This window comes from Triturus cristatus, chromosome 3_2 (assembly GCF_964204655.1).
Source record: "Triturus cristatus chromosome 3_2, aTriCri1.1, whole genome shotgun sequence".
Classification (NCBI taxonomy): Eukaryota; Metazoa; Chordata; class Amphibia; order Caudata; family Salamandridae; genus Triturus; species Triturus cristatus.
In genome coordinates this window covers 462,940,144-462,953,080 of record NC_140584.1, presented here as the reverse complement: position 1 = coordinate 462,953,080, position 12,937 = coordinate 462,940,144, and the positions used below count along the sequence as shown (strand labels likewise).

The 12,937-nt window shown below is 46.9% G+C and overlaps 1 protein-coding gene across 14 annotated transcripts in view; it reads right to left on the bottom strand.

Annotated features, from left to right (window-relative positions):
• SOX6 (SRY-box transcription factor 6) overlaps window positions 1-12,937 on the bottom strand; it is a 783,111-nt gene that overhangs the window by 54,365 nt on the left and 715,809 nt on the right. The window lies entirely within an intron of this gene.

Here is a 12,937-nt window from a genome sequence, read left to right as displayed (position 1 = left end):
AAGATTTAAATGGTTCCCTTTTTGGCAACTATGTGATAGAAAATACTATCTACAGTACCCTACACAACCAAATGCCACGGAACAACGATATAAAATAGATCAAAGTAAGTCCCAGAAATGTGCAAAAGAGGGTGCTCAGAATTTAAAAAAAAAACAGTTTACTACCATACTAGTGGTAGAAGATGCCATACCACTGACAACATAACTAAATGAAATTATATTTCATAATATTAATATTCAAGTGCAAATCAAAGAAAAGATGTAACCATGATTTCTTCCACTATCTGCACAACCAGTCAGTGTCACTGTGCAACTCTGCACTTAGACATGTGCCAAAAAGAAGGCATATATTCAGCCATGTTCCCTACCAGAAGTGGAGTCCTCCTTCACTTGGGAGACTGCGCTCTTGAGAGGATGCCCTCTTCAGGTGGACTCCTACTCCCAGCCCTCCTACCATATGTTATCTGGGAACTTCTTTATTCTGGCTGGCAATTGCTTGGTATTGTGGAGTTTGCTGGGTGGTCATCTTTGCTGAATGGAGGCTTAGTCAAAGGCTGAAGCTAAACTGACCAGTCAACAAAAGAAAACAGTAAAAACCTGGCTCAATGACATGCCACTTGCCGGCTTCGAAACCCACTTTTCTCTGAATGCCAAGTCTCTTGCTTTCACCCTGGACACTAAGCTCTCCCTTAAGAAATACATTGCAAAAAAATTAAAGACTCGCTAACACCTACTATCTCTTCCAAAGAAAGTGAAACAAATTCTCACCATCCCACAGCCATAATACCGTCAGACTGCAAGGTAACAAGTTTAAAAAAGAAGAAACAATGGAGTAGGCCTTTTCCATCGATGCACCCAGGATCTGAAACAACATCTCTGTATCTATAAGGACCGCCTCAATGCTGATCGAATTCAGGAAAGAGGTGAAGACTCACCTCTTTAAAGAACACTACAGCACAATGCATTAAGCATCCGCAACCCAGCTTCCTCTCCTATGACTTGTTGTCTTTATGCTTGTCAATGACCCTATGCAGTGCTCCGCTGCCTTTTGGCTATGTTTGAGCCATTGAAATACCAGATAGGTATATACATGCATAAATACATACATACATACGTACGAACATACATACATACATATATACATATACATAAATGCATGCAGTAGATAACCTCCACACCAGAACATTCAAATTTTAAAATAGACGGCCTGGGAAGGGTGCACAAGTATAATGAATGATTTTCCTTCTTTTTGTAAGCTCAGTAAAAATACCATGCCAAAAAATCTGAATATTTACCAAAGCCATAATCTTTGATTAAAAAAACAGGTGTCCATGTTCTAATTAGAAAAATTCCAATTCTTCATCTGTTTTTGAGTGAATGCACCCATAGATGAATGAACTAAAATATCATAAAAGAAATCTCTTCACAGTTCAAGCCTCTGTAGTACTCTGTATCAGTTTCTAAGTGTTCAGAGGATATCATTAATTTAGTGTTCTCATGATCGCAATACGTTTTCCCTGTTGTCATGTTGTTTTTTCTTCATACAAAACTTGGCATTATGTTGAACTTGTGAACGAACAAATGTTTGGCGTTCATTACTGTGGAACAATATTAAATGTCATGTCAATTTGGATGTACAGACAAGAAGCAGCAGCATTCCACTCTGCGAACAGATTCTGCATGTTATACTTAATGCATAATGCAGCAGCAGAGTGCTGATTGCTGTTCCATCTATTGTTCAATGACCTAGTTCTGTACTGTGCATGTTAGACATCAGAAGGAACCATTACGCATTGACTTTTTTCTGAGGAATTTTTCAGAAACTTGGAACCATACTTAGCATACACTTACAACCACTCTTGCTACATGAACTTTTGTTTACTATTATAGTTTTATTTAATGCTAGCTTTTCAGATGCATCCCTGTGAGCAAATTTTCTTGAGCACTGAAGTCCTGGAACATGTTTCAGCGGTTGTTGGTAGTCTTACGCCAACAGCCAATAGGAAGAAAGAAGACTATCTGAGGTCTATGATGATCACCTTCAGCAGCGTTTAAAAAGCGAACAGGATGCAGTGACAAAGCTGTAAGAACAATTAAAATTGCATAGAAATACAGGAGAAAATTATCAATTTATCCTTGAGATTAGGTGTTATATCTGGGTCTCTCATTAACATGCAGTGAGTTTTGTTCTGTACTCCCACGAAAGGCTATCTCATCAACCTTTACTTACTGGGGGACCGAGACATCAATGGCGTAACGAAAGTTGAAGGGGCCCCCCTGCAAGGTACACAGAGGGGCCCCCACTCCGGATTTAATCCAGAGCTCTCCAGCGTGAGTACAGTGCTAAGGGGCGCCCTGCAGCTCGGGGCCCCCCCACACTGCGGGGAATGCAGGGGCCTGTGTTACGCCCCTGCGAGATAGGTAATCTCCTAACTTGTGCTACTCTGTATTTATAATCTATTACACACTACTACTAGACTTTGGCCATATCCATTATTGTAATATAATAATTTACTGTGCCAAGCTATTGTGTCCAATGAGAGACTACATGTTTTTGTGACCCTATATGAAACCATAGTATGACTCCTGCTATCAAATAGGTGTTGTATCTTTGAAATATGACATTATTCCACTACTTCCTAACACAGCCTTGTCTGTGGGTGAGGATTTTATCATTTCCAAGCCTTAAGTGTTATCCTTGTCCTTAGTGTAATCTAAACTCATGTTTACTGCAATTAATTATATTATATGATGCTCAGGAGAGGATGTGGACTAACGGCTAGAGCGGTAGACCGCAAAGCTGGGGAACTAGTTGTGGGTCTTGGCAGGGGCACTCAACATCCTGTGATTCTGGGCAAATCACTCAATCTTCCTGTGCCTAACAAAAAATGAATGTGTCCTTCTGTAACGCAACTGGTGCGCATGTAAAGCAGCACTGTGATACCTTAAGGTCGAGTACACGCTATATAAAACTTACAAAAAAAAAGACCCAACCGCCATGGCTTATAACGAAGCATGACCTCCAATTCTTCTAGCATCGCTTTGCTACATAGCAGAAGAGACCGTCACTTGTAATGGGGACCGAGCATCCATCAGAGGCATCAATGGATCTATGCACCTAGAGCATTAAAACGTTTTACACCATTCAGATTACCTGAGTAACAGTTTAAGGATTTCACAGAAAGAGGCAGCTTGCTTTTACTTGAGTAAAGAGTGATCCTGGGCAGTGAAAGCAGTCGCCTTCCACTATCCTGGCAGATCTCAGCTTGCCCTACTCCAGCTATACTTGCTGATTATAGACCCGTACCTCAGACCATATCATTTATGCTTTAATGCCGCGCTGAGTTTCGAGAGTAAAAATAAAACGGCTGTGTCTCAGATAGTCGTGGCCTATAGAATTGATTGCTGCCAGATCATGAGTCTCATAGCTTAGTATCTAGCATGCAACAGGTACTCTTTATCTACAATACATGGTGGCAGTGCAACCAATCTTAACATCAATCCAAGCAAGTTAGGTAGGCATTCCTTCATTTTAATCAAAATGTGTTGTTCGAAATAAAGGACCACCAATTAAATGTCTTTTTTGATCAAAATTAGATTTATTAACTTACAGATGTAATCTCTGCGACCCCTTTTTTGTTTCTATTATGTCATGTATACCTTTGTTTTGAAATGTTAAAATAACCCCGGATCCTAACTTGCATGGTCTTATCTTTTCATGTGCACTTTGGTCTTGCAACTTTACTTCACTTACTTAGTAAGTGTGTATGTATGTATACACACACACACACACACAACCATCCTACTATGCATGTTGCTTAAACACTACGTTTATCCCCTCTTGCACACCTGTAGTAAATCTATATATATGTACTATGTTTAGAGCTCAGACACCGTATGGCAGGGTGGCGATGCACTATATCAAAAACCACTATATTAAAAACCAATATAACAAGCATTTGCAATGCAATAGGTCTCGCATTTACGCGAGTTTGAGCTATTGGCATTGTAAATGGCAATGCCTTTTTTTACTTAAATAAGTGTGGCGCTGTCTTCACGGACACCGCGCTATGCAATGCAATAGGTGTTGATTTTGGTATTGTAAATAACAATGCCTTTTAATTTTTTTAAAGACATTGCCATTTACAATGTCAATAGCTCAAAATAATGTCATTGCGAGACATATTGCATTGTAAATGCTTGTTGCTTCTGTTGACATGCAGTACTTGTGCTGTGTCTTCATGAATCTAAGAAATCACTATGCACAAGCTCAACCTGATTGCTTTTACAGCGCTTTTTTGTCTGTAGACAATGGGTTGGCGGGCAGGGAGCGCTCGTAATAAATACCCAAACACTACCTCCGAATTTTAAAATACAATCTCTCATTATCTATAACCATATCAGCACTGACTTGTTTTGATCAGACCTTGGAGGACTGAAACGAGATCTTTCCAAATACGTCATCTGGGGGTTGCACACAATCCCCTGCCACCGACCGTTGTTTGAGAGCCTGCGACCTGCATCCAACACAACACATAAGCAAGAGCATTAACCCTTCGATCACCCTTACTTTAACTGCCACATGTGATAACCTGCACCTGAAGCACTGTGATCTGCAGCTGAAGCATTCAAGCCCTGGGCTCCCTCGATGGCGCTGGAAACTCACTGTAGATCAGACCGTCCCCATCGGCGGTGGTTCGGAAAGCTAGCCCACGCGCTTTTGTTGAGACACGGTTGAACGAACACAGGGGCGTGATTATTATTTATTTTTTTGGAGGGGGTGAGGGGGAGAATTTGCCTTCCATTCCGTACAGTGGTTGTACGAGTGTGGAATTTATACAGCGCACACCTAATGAGAACGCAGTGGAGCTCGGTGCGTTGTCACAGTAAAGAGACTGCAATGTGTGATCTAGATGCGGCATCTGTCCATGGAGTGTTGCTGCTGCGGTCTGATGTAAACACGTGAGGTGTGCAGGCAGAACAGAAGTGTAGGTAGCACATATATTACCCTGAGCTATTAAATGCGGCCCTCTTACGCGGGATGCTGGAAATGCAGTATTCAACTACAATAGAACCGAGCAAACACCAGAAGATACAAAGGTGCCTTTGTGAAGTTTGTGCTGTCAGAAGAAGGGGTGCGCAGGCTTTACATATGTGGTTGGTTCTTGACATGTAGTTAGCCATCCTGTTGTGGATGACTTAAAGGGGCCATCCACTGAACTACGTCATAACTCAAACCCCAAGCGGCCAGCTTGAAATAGAGCCGCATTCTAGAACAACTATTGACGACTGTTGGAGATGCTGACTACGAACTGTTTTCTCAACACTGGTGAGCAGCACGCATGCTATAATCCTATGCCCTATTTGTGTAGAGAATACGTGCATGGCTGTATAAGTACATGTGGACGTCACACCTGGGCACTACGAGTACTGCACCAACTAAAGCACGACTGCATTCGGGGCTCGGAGTGGGAACAGTAGATGCAGACCTCTTCTGTTACCATCCCAGAATTCAGCCATGCTTTAGCGGATGCAGGAGCCATAGCCGTCAGGCGCAACAAATTCCCTTTCTTAAAACTGCCCTTTTCAGGTTGAGGAAACCTGGGTAGAATCGGAGCTGGGCTGGGAACTAAAAGCAGACCTGAGAAACAAGCACACATCAGCCCTGCACGGGGCTATGCAAAGGAGTGTAGGATGCAAGCCTGGGCCTCTAATGGGCTTAGGGGAATGAGACATCAAACACTTTTAGAAACGAGTGGTGCACGCGCGTGCGCCACAGCGAGCGATCTGTTTTCAATTATCGCGCCCGTGTCTGGGCACGATAATTGAAAACAGATGTGGCCTGTGTGGGTAACCGACACCAATAGGCCATGGGCGGAGCAAAGGTGGGACATGCACCTGCCTTTGCCCAATTGCGTGCTGTCTTTCTCAGAAAGATGCACGCAAAGCCCAAAAGCCTTGTAACGAAAGCTGACCACACGCACGCGCGTGTGGTCAGCTTTCATAAGCTCCTACATGAAGTCTCGCGCTGCGCGAGCAGTGCTCCGCTTTGCAACGCTAGGCGCGAGACCTAAAAACCAATAAGAACAGATCATTTAGGTTGCACTGCTAGACATGGGTCCTTGTTTAAGTCTGAAAGTATGATAAACAGGAAATCCCCGAAGTTATAACACAATCACAGTTTACCTCTGGATGGAGAACTGGTGGAATAACTTGTAATAACAATACTAGAGCACATTTTCTTGCATTCTTTGCCACATTGTTACTCTTAACCCTCTTCTGGTGTCTTTATGTTCGATGACGTGATGCAACGCTACCTACGGTGGCCAGATGACTCAAATGTTCACATATCTATTCGGACATCCTAATGTCTTTTGATAAAAGGAATAGTAATCCCAGTCTGGAAAACTTGTTTGGTAAATGCTTATTAAATATTTACAGTTGATAACATTGCTCGGTCTGGGCCTGTGTCTAGTATGGTCTGCTCATGAAAGTATCTAATGAAGAGGCTTGCAACTGCCAGGCCTCTCTTGTATTTCGTTTACTTGGCTCTATATACCCACTATTATTTTAATTTAACTTAACTAAAAAGTAACAAGGAAAGGTTTAAAAGTAGAATCAGTCAAAAGTAGCTCAGGCTCCTTTCTTGGTTTAAATCACTCTCATTGCAGGTTTAGATGCGTATCTCACAAGTGGCCCAAGCCATCAAGACAACTCTGGAGTTTTAGCAATAGCACCGCGAACTCTGCTACTTGCCATTTGGCTTTTACTGTTACATGTATGTGGTTAGGAATCCCAGCATGTAAAGAGCGTAATGCACAAAAACACAAGACATATCTGAAAGTGTTGGCACAGTGGGTATCCACTTATGAGCTATGCACATCTATCCCCCAATCACCTTCTCCACCCAGACACAATCACTGATATTCTTTTCCCTCTTAACTTACAAGCAACTTTCTTGTCGTTCACACCAATTAAGTAGCACTCACATTTTCTATGAGCTAGACATTTCAGTTTTATTCTTGGACATTTCCATTTGGTGCTGCTTTGCCAAGGATGTAGCCAAGGATGCAGCCAGGAGATAATCATAGCAACAAAATATGTGCTCAACTGAAAGAACGTAGTCAGCCCCAGAAACATTTGACATCCTTATATTAAGCCTATATTCCATATATATAGATTGTGCCACCATCATTTTTTGGTTATGTCAGTAGTTGCAGGTAGTGAGCAGTTATTAGTTCCATGTCAATGTTTGCAACCTGTCCTGGTGTTTGCTTTTGAGAATATGTTAACTCTAGCAGTAACGCAAGACACTAAGGGCCCTATTACGATGTAAGTCAGAAAGCCTCCGGCCGCAGGTCGGAAACTTTCTGACTTACATCGTTGGTTTCAAATCCGACCGCCTTATTATGGTGAAGGCTGCCGGATTTGAAGCTGGCTGGTCGGACCGACTGGCTTCTGACAGGCTCAAGGAGCCCATCGGGCAGTCGGAGGATTCTCATAATCCCCTATGTACAGCGTTTACGCAGTGGGGATTATGATGTCGGTTTCCAACAGGCTTTTCATGCCAGATTTTCCAACATGAAAAGCCTGTCGGAAAGCAACTTTGGGGGCCCTCCCCCTTGTCACAGCAGCCTCCGGTTAGAGGCCTGGGGCCCCTATTAATCCCTGACGGTGCCTGCCACATGGTGCAGAGATTAACAAAAACACCCATTTCTCTATGGTTTATGGCTGAAGCCAAGCTCCCATAGAGAAATGGGAGTGTGCGACCGCACCATGTATGGTCGAATCCCAATAATGTGGTTGGGAGCTGTCAAGAATTCCTGTCATGCGAGGGGAGGAAAACGGTAACCAGCGAAAACGGACTACATCTCCCAGGATGCTTAGCGGTTGAGAGGTTATGTAAACAGGAGAGCTGTTACATAACTCACGGAAAACACGCCCTTATGTAAACAGGAGAGCTGTTACATAACTCAAGGAAAACACGCCCTTATGTAAACAGGAGAGCTGTTACATAACTCAAGGAAAACACACCCTTATGTAAACAGGAGAGCTGTTACATAACTCAAGGAAAACACGCCCTTATGTAAACAGGAGAGCTGTTACATAACTCAAGGAAAACACGCCCTATAAAGGGAGGAACCGGGAGGTACAACGCTGTCGGATATTGTGTTTACACCGACGTACCTGCTTAGTGAAGAAGCAGTGTTCCGGAGTGGTGCTCCAGTAAGGCAAGAACGGAGGTAGGTCGAGTCGTTACTCCCTGGGCCGTGTCTTGCCCCATCGTCACCTGTGAAGGACCCGGAAGCTCTACCGGATAACCATTGAGCTTCGCTTTTTGACTCGGCTGAGTCAAAGCGCAGTGGCGCTTTTGCTGGTTGGAGTCGTAACTCCCAGCCCGACCAGAGATACAGGGACTGCCAGCTGTAACGCACACCAGGAGGTGTTTGCCGCGTTACAGACTCAGAAGTCCACAGGATCGATCGAGCGGCTGCTCTCGGTTCAGTCTTCTTTGCTTGTGATTGGGGTATCGGTGACGCATCACCAGGAGGTGACTCCGCGTCCCGGTGCAGTCTGAGGAAGAGGTTGAGCGGCTGCTCCCTTCAGGTAGAGACCCCGGCTGGGTGTTTCCCTGACTCCTCGATTCTCCCCAACACTCTTCGTGCCCCTCACAGCCTACCGATTGGCATTGTCGGCCATTTCATTTCTGCCCTCTGTTGGCATACGCCGGGATCGGCGTATATGCAGAGGACGGTTAGGACCATCCGTGCTGTGGGCTGGTAACGTACTTAGCCTGGAGGATTCCAGTGACTATAACCTTTGTTTATTCCTTGTATTATTTTTGCCTTCATTAAAATAACTAAACCTTCACAAGTGGTTGCGTTCTCATTATCGTGTCTGTTAAACGATCCTGAGACGTTCAGGGCGTTACAAAATATCCGACCTTAATAACACTAACGGTCTCCCGGTCGATAACAGACATGGCAACACTTGATGATGTGCTGGCTGCTTTAGCGACCGTGCAAATTGAATTGGCTGCCTCCAGGCAAGAAACAGCCGATGTAAAAGCTAGACTGGATGCTATCCAATTGGACCCGCTCACGCCCAGCACCTCCCTCACGAACCAGACCCCTGCGGTAGTAGTGGAAATGCCGGTAGCCGTCCCCTTGGCAACACCAGAGAGGTACAGTGGGGATCCTAACACAGTGCAGGTATTCCTCACACAAGTGGCGCTACATTTATCGTGCAAACCAAGGGCGTTCCCCACGAGTCAGGCTCGTGTGGCTTTCCTTATATCCTATTTGGCTGGAAACGCGGCACAATGGGCCGTACCTCTGGTGAGCAGGGACGACCCCATCTTATGTGATTGGGGTGCTTTTCGCGAGGAATTCCTGAAAGTCTTCGACAGAAGGGCTGACTCGTACACGGCGGACCGTGAAATGCTTGAGTTGAGACAGGGATCCAACGACCTGGTGCAGTATCTCAACGCGTTCCGAAGGCTGGTTGCGGAAACCAAGTGGCCTGTTGCTAAACAGACGGCGCTCTTCCATCACGGGCTGTGCGATGAGCTCAAGGACGCCGTGGCTCATAATGACCCACAACCCAAGACATGTGAGGGCCTTATCAACCTGGTATTACGGCTGGAACATAGGCTAAGTGAAAGAAAGGGGGATCATGGGAGAAAAGGAAAATCCCTTCCATCCTATGTGACAGTGGGAAGTCCTGAAACTTCCACCGCATCCAAGGGAGAACCCATGGACATCGGCGCAATACGAGCGAGCCTCACAGCCACGGAGAAAGAGTCACGCCGTAAACAAGGATTGTGCCTATATTGTGGCAAAAAAGGCCACTACGTACGTGAATGCCCTGCCAAACCGAAGACGTCACGTTATCGGGCCAACCGGTCGGTAACAGCCGTGGTGGACGTACCGGCGGAAAACTAGAGGACTCCCAGACCAAAGAAGGGGCATCTCGGAGTCACTCATCCATCCCTTCACTTTCCAACTCGGTCACTAAGGGACAACGACACCTGTTTCTCACGGTGCACGTGGGAGTGCATGACCAGTGGATACCCGTTGTGGCCATGGTGGATTCAGGGGCCACTGGCATGTTTATGGACCACAACGAGGCATGCAGGCTAGGGCTAGTGCTTCTTCCCAAAGCTGTACCCGAAGACGTCTATGCTGTAGACGGAAGGCGATTGGTGACGGGGCCCATCGGGCAGCACACGGGGGTCCTTCCGATGAGATGTGGGAGGAACCATTTGGAACAAATCGATTTTAACATCATCCGAGCGCCCCAATATGGCGTCATATTGGGATTGCCGTGGCTACAGAAACACAACCCCTCTGTGGATTGGCCAACACATCGCATCGAACTGACGTCACCGTATTGCATCCTGCATTGTGGAATAAGAACGGAATCCCTTGACGCAGATGAGAGCGGGAGTCAGACGGTGGCTACAGCGGCAGAAAAAGATGTGGCTCTCCCCCAGGCTTATCACAGTTTTGAGGATGTATTTGATGAGGTGAAGGCGGAAGTGCTACCACCACATAGACAGTTTGGCTGCCAGATCGACCTGGTGCCAGGGGCCAGCGTTCCCAGCGGCAGGCTGTATGCCCTGACGGAGCCTGAAAACGTGCATCTCCGGGGGTACCTGGATAAACTCCTCAAGCTAGGATTCATCCGCCCGTCCAAGTCTCCGGCCGCCTCGCCACTCTTCTTCATCCCGAAGGCTAATGGGGAGCTGAGAGCCTGTGTGGACTTTAGGGCATTGAATGCGATAACCGTAAAGAATCGGTACCCCTTGCCTCTCATCAGTGTACTTCTGGAACAGGTCAAGAAAGCTTGTATCTACACCAAGTTGGATTTGAAAGGGGCATACCATCTGGTGCGCATGAGGGACGGAGACGAGTGGAAGACCGCCTTTAAGACCAGGTTCGGCCTTTTTGAGTACCTCATCATGCCGTTCGGTCTGTGCAACGCCCCGGCAGCCTTTCAGTACTTTTTGAATGAGGTATTCAGAGAGGAGTTGGATATCTACGTGGTCGTATATATCGACGACATCCTCATCTATTCGTCCAGTGTGGAGGAGCACGTACACCACGTCAAAGCTGTGCTCCAAAAGCTGAGGGAAAACATGCTGTTTTGTAAACTCAGCAAGTGTGACTTCCACGTCACATCCGTGGAATTCCTCGGAGTGATGCTGAGTCCAGAGGGACAGGAGATGGCAGAACGAAAGATAAAGGCGGTGAAAGAATGGCCGGTGCCCCAAAGCGTGAAGGACGTCCAAAGTTTCATTGGCTTCGCCAACTTTTACAGGCGGTTTATAGATGGATTTTCAGGATTGGTGGCCCCAATCACACAGCTACTGAGGAAGTCCAAGGAGTTTGTCTGGTCCCCTGAAGCGAACAAAGCCTTTGAGGCCCTGAAAAGCGCCTTTGGTAAGGCGCCGGTGTTGGCTCACCCCGATCCGGATCTCCCCTACGTGGTGGAAGCGGACGCATCGGATGTGGCGCTGGGGGCTATCTTGTCCCAACGCAACCACGACACAGGGGTGCTTCATCCCGTTGCGTACATGTCCCGCAAACTCAACGACGCCGAACGCAACTACCATATTGCGGAGAAGGAGCTTCTCGCAATCAAGGACGCCTTCACCGAATGGAGGCATTGGTTGATGGGGGCAAGACATGTGGTATCGGTGTACACGGACCATCGGAACCTACAGTTCATGACGGCCACAAGACACCTTTCTCCCAGACAGCTGCGGTGGATGATCTTCTTTGCGGGGTTCAACTTCCGCATCACATATCGGCCGGGGACGGAAAACCGGAAGGCGGACGCCCTGTCCCGTCAATCTGCAGTTAAGGAACCATTGCCTGCGACCGAGCATTCCATCATTTCCCCGAGGATGGTATTGGGGGTTATCCAACCAGATACTTTCCTGAGGGGAATAAAGAGAGGGATCAGGTCATTCGCATGGCGGAGGTGGCTCCTCAGTCACAGAGAATGGCAGCTGAAGGACGGGATACCCCTGAAGGGCAGGTGCCTATTGATACCCACGCCTAGGCTAAGGAAACAAGCATTCATCTGGTGCCATGACTCTCCATGCGCAGGTCATTTGGGCTTTGAAAAAACGGTGGCTAGCATGGGACGGCATTTCTGGTGGCCAACCATGAGAGTGGATGTCAGGAGGTGGGGACAGGAGTGTCCTACGTGTGCTACCATGAAGGCCGACCATGGCCGAACCCAAGGGCTCTTACATCCACTTCCGACCCCGGATAGACCATGGGATAGCATATCACTGGACTTCGTGGTGGGCCTACCGGTAGACCAGGGGATGACGGCAATACTGGTGGTGGTGGATTACTTGACGAAAATGGGGCACTTCATCCCCTGCAAGAGAGTCCCTACGGCCGGGGAATTGGCGTCACTACTCCTAAAGAATGTGGTACGACTGCATGGATTACCTGGGGTGATCGTGTCGGACCGGGGGTCGCAGTTTACTGCGCAATTCTGGAAGACTTGGTGCACTGCGCTGCATGTTAAGACCGCCCTGTCCACCAGCTACCACCCTCAAACGGACGGCCAAACCGAGCGCCTGAACCAAACGCTCAAACAGTATCTGCGATGTTTTGTGGACCAGGGCAGGGAAGAATGGGTCGACTTGCTATGGGTTGCAGAGATAGCCTATAACAACGCCACTCACAGCTCCACACAGTCATCTCCGTTCTATAGCAACTATGGCCAACATCCCAGGTTCTTGCCATTTCTACATCCGTTCAGAGAGGACAGGATTCCCGCCACAGCGGACAGGGTGGCACACATAAAAGACACGTTGATGCGCTCAAGGGCTGTCCTAATAGAGGCCAAGAGAAGATACAAGGCTGCGGCAGACAGGAAGAGAAGGCCCGGGCCACTGTACCGCACTGGAGAC